Source organism: Eutrigla gurnardus, assembly GCF_963514095.1.
Source record: "Eutrigla gurnardus genome assembly, chromosome: 16".
Taxonomy (NCBI): Eukaryota; Metazoa; Chordata; class Actinopteri; order Perciformes; family Triglidae; genus Eutrigla; species Eutrigla gurnardus.
Window position 1 is genome coordinate 2661724 of NC_139927.1, and position 17114 is coordinate 2678837.

General features: G+C 45.1%; 1 protein-coding gene across 1 annotated transcript in view; it reads right to left on the reverse strand.

Annotated features, from left to right (window-relative positions):
- Nucleotides 1–13081, reverse strand: part of hivep2a (HIVEP zinc finger 2a) — an 83167-nt gene extending 70086 nt beyond the window's left edge. The window contains exons 1-2 of the mRNA XM_084030839.1: nucleotides 12641–13081; nucleotides 3159–3217 (exon numbers count right to left, since the gene is read on the reverse strand). The gene's annotated coding sequence lies outside the window, so the exon portion shown is untranslated. The remainder of the gene's footprint in view (nucleotides 1–3158; nucleotides 3218–12640) is intronic.
- Nucleotides 13082–17114: the final 4033 nt, after the last annotated feature.

Consider the following 17114-nt stretch of genomic DNA (forward strand, 5'->3'; position numbering starts at 1 on the left):
CTAGAAAATGAGCCTTTATGTTGCTGCGTATTATAGTTTTTTTCAACGTGTTGCTCCTTCATCCTGTTGACAAACAGACACAACAAACCCACAAACCAAACTGAAACAGACACCAACAGATGAAGCTGCCTCCCTGCAGGGCTCGGTGAACGCTTTGAATGTAAACTATGTGTACATGTTATATCCATCACATTGTATGTATCCCTCTCTGATTCCTTTTGTTTATAAAACCAGATCTCAAACACGTGTGCACGTGTCCTCCATTGGTCCCGTGTGAACTTTGGTTCTCTAATTGAGGCGTTCAAAGACAGGGCCCTCTAGCAGCCAAGGTGGTGTTGAACTCATTAACTACGCTTTGTGGGACAAATTTAGGGTGAAAATTCCTGTTTTCGCAAAATATATTGCAAAAAAAAAAGAAATAAGTCCCAGTGACTTGTAAGAATGATCTAAGCAGTCGTCCTGCTGATACGGGATCAGATCTGCAAACGCCTCCACGTGTCCCACAGAGGGCGTGGTCTGCAGTTCAGAGCAGCCGTTGACAACCGTCACCTTCTAACATCCTCATAACCCACCTGACACACACACACACACACACACACAGCGTACATGCATTTTACAGCATGTGCAGTCTGCAAGCGCTGACGCACATCCTGTGCATGTTTTCTGTGTGTGTGTGTGTGTGTGTTTTACAGAGATGACACTGTGTGAAGTTTAAAAACCCAACTTGTTTGTGCTTTGAGGTGCAGATAGTAATCTCTGCTTTACATGATCTATTTCTGTGCTCCGTCTGAGTCAACACACACACACACACACACACACACACACAAACTGAATGATGTGAGAGCGACAGAGATAAAGAGAAAGAGATAGAAAGACGGAGGATGACATAGTTTATCTCGTCCTTGATATGAAGCCACCTGTTACACAGGAAGAGGAAGTGACACGGCTCACACGTACAATACGCCCATTCTTCTACTACGCTGCAGTAAAAAAGCAAAGAAAGCAAAAGGCCAGACTGACTACCACACGCCTCCCCCATCATCCATCAGCTCACACTCGTCCTTCTGCAGGTTTAAACCCTGAATCTGATTTGTCTTCAGGTATTCTGCATCAGCGCTCCACTCTGCCACGTCTCTAATATTCCCTTGTCTTGTGATTCAACATGCTCACCGCGGTTTTCATATTCCTGTTTATTTAAAATGCTGACACCTCTCTGACCTTTGACCTCCACATTGTTGCTGCTAGTTTCACCAACGCACACAGAAAACAGAAGCTTATTCTATTGTTGGACAATCGGGATTTATATAAATATAAATGTAGCAACTGTACAAGTTGGGGGAATGAATCTGCATCCGGGGTCATTTAATATGTTTGTTTGTATTCTGACAGAATGAAGCCAGTTACACTTTGTGTTTTTGAGGAAAAAACAAATGAGAAGGGGCAGGATCTGAATTTAATCTCTCGTTACAGACGGCCAGAGACGATATTCTTTCATTTTTTTTTTCTCTCAACTTTTTCTCAGCATGTCTTAATGATTAAGAGAAGACAATCCCATGTCAGCTCACTATAATAAACTGTTTTATTGTTATGATCTCAGCATCATTTTTCCATAATGACCCAAAACACTGATGAGCGATTTCATGAGGAAAGATATCATAAATGTACCACAAGCTTAGAACAAGTTAGACTTATGACTCATTCAGACTTTTTAATGCCAACGGAATTAAATTAAAAAACAATTTCACAATAAACCAAAATTGAAGGGAAAAAAAATTAGAAAGCTGTGACGCAATAGCAATTACTTCGGGTTAGGGATGATTTTGCCAAAATATTGTTTCAACATTTTTGTGAGTTGGCAGGTTTTCTTGGAGATTTTGTGTTTCTCACTCTGCGTGATGCAACTTGGCTCCAATCGTGCCAAGTTTGAGAAACTTTTATGCATGAAATAAGACTTTAAGAGTCTCGTATGAGTTGCACTGATTTCAGCCATGCTGTGAAATCTTGGTTTAAACGGCTGATTTTTTTTTTGTTGGATTTGCACTTCCCCATTTCGTTGGGTGCAACAGTGACAGCTGGCTGAGCATCCTGGCCTGAAAAACTAAAAATGTTAGCTTCCGGATCTGTGTGATGTGGATTCCCAAAGGCATAACAGGTACATTTTTTTTTGCAATGCGACAAAAAAAAAATCATAAAATCCTTCTTCCCATGTCTTTTGCATTTTTAAAGCTTTTGAAGAAAAACAATTAAGGCCTTGTGTTTGGATTAATAACATTGCCTTGTAAAACTTTTCCCTGCAGGAGCCCTGTGGAACGCCTGCTCTCACTGTTAAAGCAGCTGTCAGAACTGCGAGTATCGTCACATTCAGTCCACACTTAAATGCTTCCTCCACTCTCTTTTTTCTGGATCTCTGTTCCCCAGCTGGCATCGCAGGACATCCTCTGTCCTCGCCATGAAACAAACCTGACTCCCTCATCACTCCACACAACACAATTCATCAGGTCAGATTTTTGGGGGTTGGAGGTAAAATGTGAAGAAACTTTACACGATGGCAGACGGCAGGACCGATAAAGTGAGTTTTTTTTTTTTCTTCTTCATTTACACTCCCAGCCAAGGTCACACACCTCTGGTAACGAAGCTGGCCGGTTGCCCCGGCAACCAGCCGAGAGAAAAACAGCGAGAGTAATTCTGGCTAAATGAATACAGCTCAACTCCTCTCCTTGTCTTACCGTCTGTTTCTCCGTGTGAGCCTCTCCCTCTCTCATGACAAAAGGATCGGCCATTTTAAACCACAATGATGCTTATTATCACAAAGACGGACCCTTTTCTCACCATTTTCTCCCTCTCTCCATTCCAGTCAAGAGGTTCTTTTCATCGGTACATTAATTAATAGTAAAAGTACATCAATCTTAATGCTTTCATATGACCAACACAACTCGTCGTTGATCAAATTTCACGGCATTTTAAGGGATTTCATTGAGGTCATTTTGTGATATCTCACTTTTTTTTGCACAGCTTGCACACAAAAAACTAGACAAACTGTTATCTCTGTCCTCAAGTTCCTCCTCAGCAACAACGTTTACTCGCTGTCAACATATCATGACCTATTTTATGCATCTTTACATCTACTATAACCACAAACACACACACACGGATCCTACCTGATCTAGATGTTTTTCTTCTGGTCCAGTTTAGCAAGTCCACAAACTGGTCTCAGTCCCTGGGGGGTTAAAGAGAGAGAGAAGGGGTGATGAAGACACAGTCACTTTGTTTACACACTGACACCATGTGCATATGGCAGCCTCGTTGACCAGGCATATCCCAGAATGCAACACACCAGCAGTACATGTTTTAAGCTGTACATCAAGGTTTCACCAGGAATTTTAATCCACATTTTCAGCAGCTGTGGCCGAAGAATATTGATTGTGTGGCCATATACAGAAACATGTAAGGAGTCACCAGCCAAAATGATTTCTAGATGAGAAAATTAACTTTTATCAAAACACAACCGTTTAGCAGCATATATTTCTGACAATAGCGTGCTCCTCGAGTTAACTTGGTGGGACAGTCTGGTAAAACCACATCTCAGCACATACATATCAACGTAGTGTCTCAATTTATGTCAGGAAAATAAAAACCAGCAGGGTTCTTTTCTGTAATTTTTTTTTTAAATTCTGCGACAACACGCGTGACATGCTGATCCTGTGTTTCATAATCTAAAATGTAAAAAAAGAAATGATATGCTGACATATCAAACCCTTCAATGAATCCAACGATAAACAAATAAAACCAGATGACATTCTGTCTCAGACTTTCAGATTACTCGTGTCATCTTGATTTCAAGTTTTTCTTTCGTCACTTTTTTCTTTGTTTTTTGTTTTTTTTTAAACCCGTTGGGGTTTCTGTTCTGTCTAACCCGCTGGGATTAGATTTCTTTTCATCCCTTGATATTTTTTGTGAAGTGTTGTTATCTTTTGTATTGATATGCAAATAACTCAACCTAAACCTACGGTGGCAGCAGCGTGTTTTAATTGTGAATCCACCCGGGAAGATAACCCGAGGTCTGATGGCTCAGAATAGTTATAATGTCATATTCAGGATTAAAACATGGAATTTCTAACAATATACACAAGATAGACATTTAAAAATGATCAGTTTAAAGAATCTGAGAACGTCTTTCAGAAACACACAGCTCAGAAATAAGATCTACAAATAAAGTGAAGAGGGAAAAAAACGATAATAATATATATAATATAATATTTTATATAGACTGGCGTCCTGTCCAGGGTGAACCCTGCCTTCGCCCAATGACAGCTGGGGTCGGCTCCAGCCCCGCCGCGACCCTGAATACAGGATAGGTGGTAGACAATGGATGGATGGATATATTTTATATTTATCATAGAACAATATCATACTATAATGAAATTAAATAATCAATTTTGTAGCGAAAATTGTATTTTTACATTTTCCAAAAAGCCACTGGACAGCCCCCCTGTAGAAAATAGCTGCTCAGTGTGTTCAGCTGGGTTTTACATGTACGTAGTGTGTTACTGCAAACACAAACGTGAAAGTTCCCCACTGAGAGAAAGAGAGACCGCCAATTTTATTGCTGTTACGTTTTGCATTCCTGGTTTCATGTCTGTGGGCGCAAAAGACGTATATTTCTCCCTGTATGACTGTCGAAACCTCGCTGCAGCGGCGGCAGTATATTGAGAGTGACTGACATCAAAAAGGCTTCTGGTGTTTTTTATGTGACCGGATCAACGCCGGGGGTGCTGGGAATACGATCACACCATTTACATTTCAGCAGTTACCCAGCTATGAAAGATGTATGAAACAAAACTATGAAATGTGTATCAGCTGCAAATTGATGTTGATAGCATTTTATTCTGAATGCTTTTCAGATCCGACACCGATCTGATGAGGTTCAGCTAAAAGCTGCGAATGTTCAAAGAACCAAAAAACTCAAGGTAGGCCAGAACGCTGTTGGCTTTTTACCTGAATGCCTTATAAGTTGCTTTCGCCTAACATAAAAAGAGACTTAACAGGAGAGGATTTATACGAGTCTCGTCTGTGTGCTCAGTGGTCCAACGAGTTACCATTTAACCTGCTGATCCAGAATCCTAGGGAACAAGAGACATAAAATATATTATAAATAACGTATTGCACAAAATAAGATATTAAAGAAACCAGTGAAGACATTTTGTTAACTATAATATAAATATAATAATTTAAATCAGCACACCTGTCAGCACACCTGGGCAAAATATCTCCTGTTTTGTCACTTGTTCATCACATTAAATGAGATGTTATTGTCCTCTAAACAACCAACATGATGTTTGGAGACAGCTTTTTACAGAAGGACCACAAATGAAAGGAAAACTAATTCCACTAACAGATCCACAGAAATATAATCACCAACTATTTTCATCATCTGTTCATCATCAAAAGTCATTTTTCATAAAGAAATGTCACAAAATGCTGTTTTCAGTCCCTCAGATATGGAGATCTTCTTTTCTCTGTTCTATCATAGATGTCATCACATACAACACACATTTCAAGACCTTTATTCTACATCCAAGCACTTTCCAAACCTTGAAAACACCACACAAGGACTTCCAGCACCTTAGTTACAACTATTACTTATGAAGCGGATGGAAAACGAATAGCATTTAATTGACTATTAACAAGCAGGCTAACAAGATGCAAATCAAATATGACAGACAACAGGTTAACGTTCCTAAAGTCCCGGATGTGTTAAAGCGGGACGTCAACACTAGCTTATTATTGATTAGCAAACCAGGCTACTAACGTCCGAAAGTAAGCTAGCAGGTAAACGCCCTTCGACCAACCACGGTAACTACCGACGTTATAAACCGTTTATTTAATCCACGTCATCACGCTGACGTCACCGTACCTCTTCCCGCGGCTTTCTTCCTCCGACTCTTCCTCCGCCTGCTGCCACGGAGCTGCATTATTAGTTTAGACATGATACCGCTAAAGTGTCGGCACCTATCCCGGAGTCGCGTCAGACTCACAAACCTGGCCCCGCCCCCTCCCCCCAGAGGGCGGGAAGAGTGGTACGAGCCCGGAAGGGGGGGGGGGGCGACTCTAAAAAACAAAGGACTCTACATTATTTATTTATGTTTTGCAATAGAGTTATGTTGGTTTTTATGTGATATTTATAAACAATAGTAGTCATAGTTTTGGTAAAAACTTTAGATTTGTAGCCCCCCCCCCCTCCCTCTAGATGAGGCGCCCCTAGCGTCCGCAAAAACGCAGCATGTTGCCTGCAGGACCGTGTCCATCCAGGACTATCCGGGACCATGTCCATCACTGTGTCCATCCAGGACCGTGTCCATCCAGGACCCCGTGTCCATGCAGGACCGTGTCCATCCAGGACCATGTCCATGCAGGACCGTGTCCATCCAGGACCATCCAGGACTGTCCATCCAGGACTATCCATGCAGGACTGTGTCCATCCAGGACTATCCATGCAGAACCGTGTCCATCCAGGACCATCCAGGACTGTCCATCCAGGACTGTCCATCCAGGACTATCCATGCAGGACTGTGTCCATCCAGGACTATCCATGCAGAACCGTGTCCATGCAGGACCGTGTCCATCCAGGACCATCCAGGACCATGTCCATGCAGGACCGTGTCCATCCAGGACCGTGTCCATCCAGGACCATGTCCATGCAGGACCAAGTCCATCCAGGACCGTGTCCATCCAGGACCATCCAGGACTATGTCCATGCAGGACCGTATCCATCCAGGCCCGTGTCCATCACTGTGTCCATCCAGGACCGTGTCCATCCAGGACTATCCATGCAGGACCGTGTCCATCCAGGACCGTGTCCATCCAGGACCATCCAGGACCGTGTCCATGCAGGACCGTGTCCATCCAGGACTATCAATGCAGAACCATGTCCATGCAGGACCGTGTCCATCCAGGACCATGTCCATGCAGGACCGTGTCCATGCAGGACCGTGTCCATCCAGCACCGTGTCCATCCAGGACCATCTAGGACCGTGTCCATCCAGGACCGTGTCCATCCAGGACCATCCAGGACCGTGTCCATGCAGGACCATGTCCATCCAGGACCATCCAGGACCGTGTCCATGCAGGACCATGTCCATCCAGGACCAGTTACTCACACGAACAACAGGCCTCGCTCCTTCTTCTTCAGATTAATGAATACTGAGTATTGTATTTTATACAAATATGTAGTTTACCACAGCTGGAAGGTACTGGAAAAGCATGGAAATGCACCTTGAAATACATGAAAAGTGCTTGAATGTGACTTTGGAAAAGGTATAGGAACCCTGGAGAGAGAGACAAAGATGTAGCCGACCGAGCGGTTATGACGTCATCTTTAAACACGTGTAAATCACGTACATCGGTATAATCGCGTCTTTTCTCGGCACGTTAGCGTCACTACGATCCTGGAACACGTCGGACAGCAGAAACGGGGAAACCGAACGTGGGCGACTGGTGTCCGTTGGGATTTTAGTGATTACAACACGGTGATTAAACTCTCCTGTCTGATGCATAAATGCATGAAGATGAGACTAATTACAGGCTGGGGAGGAAGTAGGCCAGTTTGGGTAAAGGTCTCTCTCTCTCTCTCTCTCTTCATCATCTCGCTGTCACAAACATCAACAGACCAACAGTTTCCAGGTGAGACAACACACACACACACACACACACACACACACACACACACACACCTTTCTGAGCAAAGTGTCGGAATAGACATTCTTCTCTCACCTCCTCTCCTTTTATTTCCTCTCATCTCATTTCCTCTTCTCTCCTCTTCACTTCTTTCCTCCCGATGCCTTCTCTCCTCTCTCCGTTTGTTTAATCTTCTTTCTTCTTCTCTCCTCGTCTCCTCGTCTCCTCTCGTTTCCTTTCCCCCTTCCTTTCTAATGTCCTCTCATCTCTAGTATCACCTCCATTTCTCCTGTCTCCTTTTATTTCCTCTCATCTCCTTTCCTCTTCTCTCCTCTTGCTTCCTCTCCTCACCTCTCCTCCGTTTCCCCTATCCTCCTCCTATCCATCTCTCCTCTCCTTTTCTCTCTTCTACTCACTTCTTTTCTCTTCCTCTTCTCTCCTCTTCACTTCTTTCCTCCTGTTGCCTTTTTGTCCACTCCGCTTATTTCATCTCCTTTCTTCTTCTCTCCTCGTCTCCTCTCGTTCTCTCCTTCCATTCCTCCTCCTCCCTCCCATCCTCCCCTCCCCCACCTGTCCTCCAGGTGTGCATACTGTATATCCAACCAGGTATATAAGCAAACCACAGAGGAACAGTTTATCACGAGAAGCCGGTCAAACAACGCATTAGCTTTGTGTGTGTCTTAATAATTTAGCCGTCGCTGTCAGGACCCCGGCTACCGGAGGGCTCTCAGGTTCCTCTGCAGCTCTCAGGTGATCACACACACACACACACACACACACACACACACACACACACACACACACATGGGTGAAACTGTGCATTCAACAGCAGCACAATTCATTCAGCGAGATAAACCGTGGATCAGCGTGAAGCTTGAGATCCTCTTGTAATACTGTGTTGGTTGCTCTCTGGAGGAAGGCCACTGAGCTCAGTGTTGCAGGTGCATTCTGATGCAAAGCAGCTGTTATCACCTCCGAGGTGTCTGTGAGGATCAAGAGACCTTTTTCAAATCTATTATTATCAAAAAAAATCAACAAATCGGTACTTTGAAGTATGTTCACTCAATCGGCAGGGTTGGTACGGGTGCTGGAAATCCTTGAAAACACTAGAATTTTAGTGTGGTGTTTTCAAACCTCTCCATCAACATCATGTTGGTTGTTTAGAGGACAATAACATCTCATTTAATGTGATGAACAAGTGACATAATAAGTAGACTGAATACTGACCATTGGATTGATACAAAGATGGAGTTTACCACACCTGGAAGGTGCTGGAAAAGCATGGAAATGCACCTGGAAATGCTTGGAAAGTGCTTGAATGTGACTCTGGAAAAGGTGGAGGAGCCCTGAATCAAACAAACAGCACATGTACTTCACTTGTATCACTTCTGGTACTTTATGTATATTTTGAATACTTTTCTGAACGCTGTAGTTTTACTTCTTATAATGAAGAGTATTTCTTGCAGGCCGGCTGTTCCAAGCGGCTGTTTTCAGTCATCTCAAGCACAAACGGTTGAGTAATTATTCCAGCATTCGACGGGAGATTGTAAGTATTGATTGATTGCGTTAATCATCATCTGTGCAACCAGACTGGAGGGATGAAAACGGCAACTCGGAGCTGTAATGAGAGCTCGACGGCGTGCGTGAGTTACTTGTCATACATCTGCATTCGTTTCAGATTCTCCAGCTATGATGTCTGCGCCGCTTTAATTGACAGCAAATGCAAACGTGTGACATCTGCAGCACGCCGACCGATAACGCAGCCGGCGGCCAGACGCACGCAATCACACACATTTAGATGCAAAGTGCACAGGTAATCCACTTTTTATTCTTTGATACTGACTTCTGCAGCTTTTACATGTGTCTCATATTTAATGTCTCTTTGGGCAAGAAGGCATCTGCTGGAAGGAAGTCATATGTCAAGATGTATTGTAATACATTAACGCCTACATCACCTTTAAACAGAGACAGAGGTCAAAGGTCACCCTCCACATACAATCACCTGCTATCACCTGACAACCACTCCATCCTCTGAGACCCCTCCTGTGCTAACTTCAGCCAAAGTGTGTTAGTTATTGGTACGTGTACCTCACACACACACACACACACACACAAACACACACACACACACACACACACACACACACACAGAGAGATCCCACAAGTCCTATAATATAAGTAATAATTGAATGTTTAAGCCGGAAAATTAACTCGCACCTCACACGCATGTTCTCCGAATGCCTCTCCAGCCTGGTAACAGTGTGTGTGTGTGCATGTGTGTGTGTGTGTGTGTGTGTGTGTGTGTGTGTGTGTGTGTGTGTGTGTGTGTGTGATTGTGTGAATGGACGCTCCCTCCCACGCAGCCCGACGGCCATCTGAAGTGGCAGTGGGACAGATGGTACGTAGGTCGGTCTCTTCCCCCGTGCACGCTCTCTCACACACACGTTATAACCACAGACACGTGCACAGACACGTGCACACGCACGGTCGTCATGCACGGCGTGCGTCCTGACAGCAGTAACCCCCGGCGACGTGGCGTTGGGGATGCGTTTGTGCATTTTGCTCGTTCCTAAACGGCAGCGAAGCATTCGTCGCTGCTGCTTCTCTTCTCTGCACTCGGCTTCTCATTGTTTCCTAAAATATCACCTACGCTGACAGTCGGAGGTTATAATTAGACACTTTCCCTGCCAACGCCGGGATGTGACAAAAAACAAGACCAACGAATGATTGTTATTCACATTATTAGAGCTGATAGTAAATATGTCAGATGGAATTAAAGTAAATAAATGGTTGGTTTCACTGCACTCCTTCCAGGGTTCCTTCCTTTTCCAAAGTCAAATTCAAGCACTTTATTCTAAATCCAAGCACTTTTCAAAGCGTTTTCAAGGCTTTCCAGCACCCGTATCAACCCTGTGCTTCTTCCTGCTCCTAGATGTTATTGTTTCTTTGCTTTCTGCTTCCTGTGACATATTAAACATCAAAGCAACGCTCCGGGAACCGAACCGTCATGTTGGCAGCAGCTGGCCCCGGCAGAGAGGGCCGGCCTCTGAAGCTGAGATCCTACCTGCTGGCCAAATGGTGGAATTACAACTTCCGGGTCCGTCACATGGTACCATGGTGGCTAATTAACAACAAGGTTAGAGGCTCCGCCATCGTTTGCACTTTCTGTCTTCTAAGTATATTTGCACAGTGTGTTCATATTGTATTTTGCTAACATTAATCAGGGTGCTGGAAATCCTTGAGAACACTTTTAGTGTGGTGTTCTCAAGGTTTTGTAAAGTGCTTGGATTTAGACTAAAGGTCTATAAATGTGTGTTGTATGTGATGACATCTATGATAGAACAGAGAAAAGAAGATCTCCATATCTGAGGGACTGAAAACAGCATTTCCTGACATTTCTTTATGAAAAATGACTTTTGATGATGAACAGATGATGAAAATAGTTGGTGATTATATTTCTGTGGATCTGTTAGTGGAATTAGTTTTCCTTTCATTTGTGGTCCTTCTGTAAAAAGCTGTCTCCAAACATCATGTTGGTTGTTTAGAGGACAATAACATCTCATTTAATGTGATGAACAAGTGACATCATAAGTAGACTGAATACTGACCATTGGATTGATACAAAGATGGAGTTTACCACAGCTGGAAGGGGCTGGAAAAGCATGGAAATGCACCTTGAAATGCTTGGAAAGTGCTTGAATGTGACTCTGGAGAAGGTGGAGGAAACCTGCATTATAGACCTACAGCCTTTGAAGGGAAATGCATGTTCTACTCCACTTCTATGCCTGTGTAGGAAACAGGAATGAACGTATCCTCATACGTCCATAAAGCAGCAGATCAAACCCTCATATCGCCAATCTGCTCGCCCTGCAGCCTGCGTCCCTGAGAGCAATCGGCCCGCGGCCTTTGACCTCTGACCTCGCTGTGCTTCCCTGCAGAGATGAGTGGAAGCTCACGGGGATTATGACGTGCAATAACTCGCGGCGTGCTTTACATGATGAGGCGGTAATTCTTTGACCAAAAAAAAAATGCAGCGGAGACTGTTTTCCAGCACAACAGTTATCAGCAGAGAGAGAGAGAGAGGGAGAGGGGGAAAAAGGGAGGGAGAGGGGGAGAGAGGGAGAGAGGGAGCAGGGCCTGGTTGTGCGTCGGAGTCTCCCCGGCAGGGGCCCCTCTCTAGACGGCAACACGTCATGGAACATTCCCGGAACCAGCCAGCGCACCACCCACCATCTCTCTCTCTCTCTCTCTCTCTCTCTCTCTCTCTCTCTCTCTCTCTCTCTCTCTCTCACACACACACACACACACACACACACAGAGGAAGCAAACGATGAGCATATGAGATAAAGCCCCCCCCTGCCTTTAAACACTTGTCATACCGGAGAGCCGCGCGACAGCAACAAACAGTGTCGCGAGACGCCTCCATGTCAACGTCACGCCGCTCGCGCTGTAGCGGCAACAAGGAAATACCAGAAGGTCACAGCTCAAGACTCAGGTCCGGGACGCTCCGGGACCCCCCGGACAGTCCTCATGATAACATGATACAAGTGAACTTGTGTGGGAGACCCGGATGCAGAGCGGAGCCGCTTTTGCACAAATGCAGAAAAATCGGACCTTTTTCCCAAACGCAAAATCACACCATGATGATCATCACACCTCCACTTCCACGGCTTCATACCCGCGAACACCCCCTCCTCCCCCCTCTCCCCCCGGCCTTGCAGCCAGCCCGGCCGTGCAGGCTACTGCGAATTCCTCAGGATATTACGCAACCCGGGTAATCTGCATGCAACGCGATGCGTGCCCGGGGTATTCCCCCTGCATAGCCGTGCCCTTATAAGCTAAACAAAAAGACCCAGTGGCCGTGAAAACAGCTCCATAATGTCCGCCGCCCCGCTGTCACCGGGACGTGTGTGTGTGTGTGTGGGGGGGGGGGGGGGGGGGGGCGGTTTCCCCTCCCCGCGCTTACCTTTGCCGTCTGCGCTCCGGCGGCGCGTCCTCCTGCGCGATAAATGACAACAAGCAGCCCCGGTGTGACAGCGGATCCGGGCGGGTTGACACCTCGCTGCTGGTCCGCTAGAAGCAGCCGGGAGACGGTTGTTTAGAAATCCACGGCGGCGGTGGAAGCGGCGGTGGAAGCGGCGGCGGCGGCGGCGGCGGCGGCGCTGGGGAAAAGTTGCGCGTAAAAATGGAAGGAATCCTTTCCGAGCGGGGTTCGCGCTGCCGGGAGCTCCACACTGCTGCAGTCAGACAGGCAGACAGACGGGTGAATGTGTTGTGAGTGTGTGTACGTGTGCGTGTGTTGTGAGGGTGAAATCAGGAGACACACACACGCACACACACACTCGTATACGCACACGGGGGTTATTCCAAACGGCACTTCCCAGAATAGCAGCATAGAGGAGAGAGAGAGAGAGAGAGAGGCAAAGAGAGCGAGAGGGCGTGTGTATACGTGTGTGTGTGTGTGTGTGTGTGTGTGTGTGTGTGTATATGTGTGTTCGTGTGACGTCGTCGGATCCCCCAACGCGCAGAGGGAGGGGAGGGGAGGGGAGCAGTGGCCGAAGAGGAGGCTCTGTCTGCCGGCTCAGAGAGAGCAGGATTCCCCGGTCACCTCCGGAGCGACCCACCTGTCTGTCTGACTGTCTGTCTGACTGTCTGTCTGTGCATTCAGCTGTATACTGGAATACATAATTCACATCAATGCGTTATCATCACATATATATATATATATATATTCCTGTAAATACATATAAATAAAATAAATGTGTTATTCATAATAGTCATCATCATTATTGTTGCATAGAGCCTAAATTAAATGACCTAACTGATCATTAATACAATCTATGTTTGTGTATATGTATGTATGTATAAAGGTAAGTATATATAATAATAACTTATTTATTTTAATTTTTATTTCTTTTTAAAATTTTATTATGTTTTTATTTGTTGTTTTTTTAAAGAAAATGATGTATATATGGTGTGCTGTTTAATGTACTCCAATTTCGATTCCAATAAACATTTTAATGAAAAAAAAATTATGTTCCTTCACAACTAATTCTGATCTGAGGAGGATTTCTGTTCCCGCTCTTCTGCCACGTCCATCGCCTAGCAACCAGCTACGGTTGACAAGAAAGAGCATGGAAGAGGTAACTAACCTCATATAATTATATATATATATATATATTTCTCAAGGTGGGTGCATCTCACTGACTTACATTTACAACAATAATAATAATTTATGTATAATAAGAACATCTCGTCCATCCGCTGCCAGATTGATGGTGGACCTCCATATCCAGCCCACCCCCCCTCCGGCTCTGCGACTCCTTTCATCTGAAAAACACATTTAGGAATACAGAGCAGCTCATTCAGGCCGGCCCTCCTGTTAATGAATTAAATCAGGATTGATAAAGCTCCTTTTTCTCCCCTTTCAGACGGGTTCAGATGCGGCAGCCTCCTTTTGTGCTAATAAACTGCGTTAGCCTTTTTAAGGGCCTTTTAGCGACAGGTGGCAGGTTTTGAAGCATCCCAGGTGTCGTGTCCTCGGGTCGTGTGGAGGGCAGATCAGGATCTGATCAGGATCTGATCCACGGGAACCCATCAGAGTGATGATGGAAAGCAGACTCGGTCTTCCTCACACAAGAAGAAGAAGGAGACGCTGCAGAGGAGGAGAGTATTTATTCAACCCTTTATCTAAACAAGAAGTCTGGTTTCTTATTTGTGATAAATACACAATTCATGCCTCTTTAAGGTATCAGGAGTCAGAATTATTCATCCTCAACAAGTGCTCTTTACTTTCCAATCACATGACAAGATAAGATTAGATCTCCTTGGTAACAATTATGTTTTCCCAAAATAGTTTATAGATTTTAAGGCATTCTAGTTTCTAATGGCTTAAACCAAAGATGTTCAACCTGGGGTCTGGGACCCCTAGGGGTCCATGATATGTAATAGGGGGTCCCTCCACCGGGTCTCTGTAGGCCTTGGGGGTCTTTGGCCTGAACATCTGCCTGTTGTACTTCCTGTCTATCTGCTTGTTGTACTTCCCGTCTATCTGCTTGCTGTATTTCCCGTCTATCTGCTTGCTGTACTTCCTGTCTATCTGCTTGTTGTACTTCCCGTCTATCTGCTTGCTGTACTTCCTGTCTATCTGCTTGTTGTACTTCCTGTCTATCTGCTTGCTGTACTTCCCGTCTATCTGCTTGCTGTACTTCCTGTCTATCTGCTTGTTGTACGTCCTGTCTATCTGCTTGCTGTACTTCCTGTCTATCTGCCTGCTGTACTTCCTGTCTATCTGCTTGCTGTACTTCCTGTCTATCTGCTTGCTGTACTTCCTGTCTATCTGCTTGCTGTACTTCCTGTCTATCTGCTTGTTGTAAGTCCTGTCTATCTGCTTGCTGCACTTCCTGTCTATCTGCTTGCTGTACTTCCTGTCTATCTGCTTGTTGTACTTCCTGTCTATCTGCTTGTTGTACGTCCTGTCTATCTGCTTGCTGTACTTCCTGTCTATCTGCTTGCTGTACTTCCTGTCTATCTGCTTGTTGTACTTCCTGTCTATCTGCTTGCTGTACTTCCTGTCTATCTGCTTGCTGTACTTCCTGTCTATCTGCTTGCTGTACTTCCTGTCTATCTGCTTGTTGTACGTCCTGTCTATCTGCTTGCTGTACTTCCTGTCTATCTGCTTGTTGTACTTCCTGTCTATCTGCCTGCTGTACTTCCTGTCTATCTGCCTGCTGTACTTCCTGTCTATCTGCTTGCTGTACTTCCTGTCTATCTGCTTGCTGTACTTCCTGTCTATCTGCTTGCTGTACTTCCTGTCTATCTGCTTGTTGTACGTCCTGTCTATCTGCCTGCTGTACTTCCTGTCTATCTGCTTGCTGTACTTCCTGTCTATCTGCTTGCTCTACTTCCTGTCTATCTGCTTGCTGTACTTCCTGTCTATCTGCTTGTTGTACTTCCTGTCTATCTGCTTGCTGTACTTCCTGTCTATCTGCTTGTTGTACTTCCTGTCTATCTGCTTGTTGTACTTCCTGTCTATCTGCCTGCTGTACTTCCTGTCTATCTGCTTGTTGTACTTCCTGTCTATCTGCTTGTTGTACGTCCTGTCTATCTGCCTGCTGTACTTCCTGTCTATCTGCCTGCTGTACTTCCTGTCTATCTGCCTGCTGTACTTCCTGTCTATCTGCTTGTTGTACGTCCTGTCTATCTGCTTGCTGTACTTCCTGTCTATCTGCCTGCTGTACTTCCTGTCTATCTGCTTGCTGTACTTCCTGTCTATCTGCCTGCTGTACTTCCTGTCTATCTGCTTGCTGTACTTCCTGTCTATCTGCTTGTTGTACTTCTTGTCTATCTGCTTGCTGTACTTCCTGTCTATCTGCCTGCTGTACTTCCTGTCTATCTGCTTGTTGTACGTCCTGTCTATCTGCTTGCTGTACTTCCTGTCTATCTGCTTGCTGTACTTCCTGTCTATCTGCTTGTTGTACTTCCTGTCTATCTGCTTGCTGTACTTCCTGTCTATCTGCTTGCTGTACTTCCTGTCTATCTGCTTGCTGTACTTCCTGTCTATCTGCTTGCTGTACTTCCTGTCTATCTGCTTGTTGTACTTCCTGTCTATCTGCTTGCTGTACTTCCTGTCTATCTGCTTGCTGTACTTCCTGTCTATCTGCTCTATAAACTGTGACATGAAACATCCTGTCCCCGGTTCAACCACAACACCTGATGGAGCCACATGAAACACGTTGATTTCCTCTCCATCTTCGTTTGGCAGAAGAGGTGTGAACACGCCGTCCATCTCTCTCAGCTGTGGAGAGAGAGAGAGAGAGAGAGAGAGACAGGAAGTGGTCAGATCTCTGACCTCCGGCAGCTCGGCGTCTCAGTGAAAGTCCTGGTCTGTGTGTGTGCGTGTGTGTGTGTGCAGGCCAGCGATAAGTGGATTAACGTCTGCCATCTCCTATAAGAGGCTCATTGGGATGTGACCTCATCACTGGTGACCCCCGTGAGTCCCCATGGCGACGCCGTGGCAACGCGGCACCATGGCGACGGGAAGCCAGCAGCAAGCAGCTTCTGATGCGGCAAATTTACATTCTGCTTTTCATACGGAGCTCCAACAGGAAGGTGTGTGTGTGTGTGTGTGTGTGTGTGTGTGTGTGTGTGTGTGCAGCTTTACTCGTGTAGATATGTTATATATATATACTCTTCTGATCGTCATCAGTCCAACTTTGGAGGGAAAACACAGGATTGTTCTCCACTAAATGTCGTCATGTGACTCATCGCTTTAATAAGTTGCTTTGCAGCTTTGATGAAGGAGTGAGTGTTTTTGTCACATGTGATCTTTCACTTTAAACTCCACCAGTTTTAAGGATGATGTTATTAATATTAGTTATTAAGTTATAAGTTATTATTGTTCACGGGTCTCTTTGGAGAGTTTACATCAAAAATAACTG